Genomic DNA, 698 nt, shown 5'->3' on the forward strand with positions numbered 1-698 from the left:
AGCCGCATCTGCTAGCATATTTAGCCGCATCTGCTAGCATATTTAGCTCCTTCACTGACTCAGTTCTTCTGACAGTGAAGTGATGAACAACCTGAACAGCTCTGAGTGTATCAGTGTCTCCACATTTATAAGGTCGGTGGTGTTTTGTTGAAAGAGGCGGGACTCAATCTTATTGACCTTAAATCAGACACGGAGACAAAGACTTAAAGTCCTCCATCACTGAGCTTGAGTTAATTACAGAGAAAATTATAAAACTGAAGATGAACAAATATATAAAGCTGTGACCTCCATACACCTGAACTCATCCCTGATGTTCTCGTCACTGTTTTCAATCTTCTGAGGATCCGGCGTCTCTTCTCCGGTGGTTTATTGTCGTCCAGACACAAAGTAGGATGCAGGTTTTCCTCCGTCGGCCGTTTGTCATCAAAGTGAAATGAGCTCACATGCAGAGTTTTGGGTGGTCTCTTCAAGTTCACGTTGTTCAGACACGTTCTTCTTAATTCCTCATCAGTAGGAAGGAGATGAAACTAAACGTCTTTTCACAGGAACTCTTTTTGTTTTGGCTCCGTGTTCAAACTGTTGTTGTAGCCACTGATTTAGTTTGGTCTGCTTGTACCTGAACGCAGCACGACTACTTTAGTCGACTTTACAGTTGTTAAATAAATGTGAACAAAGAGTTTTATACCTGCTAAACTGAA

At 41.8% G+C, this 698-nt stretch overlaps 1 protein-coding gene across 1 annotated transcript in view; it reads left to right on the forward strand.

Annotated features, from left to right (window-relative positions):
• The window catches only part of tm9sf3 (transmembrane 9 superfamily member 3), an 18,996-nt gene that overhangs the window by 17,292 nt on the left and 1,006 nt on the right, over nucleotides 1-698 (forward strand). The gene's annotated exons all lie outside the window — the stretch shown is intronic.

Source organism: Nematolebias whitei, chromosome 1, assembly GCF_014905685.2.
Source record: "Nematolebias whitei isolate Nwh7 chromosome 1, NemWhi1, whole genome shotgun sequence".
NCBI lineage: Eukaryota > Metazoa > Chordata > Actinopteri > Cyprinodontiformes > Rivulidae > Nematolebias > Nematolebias whitei.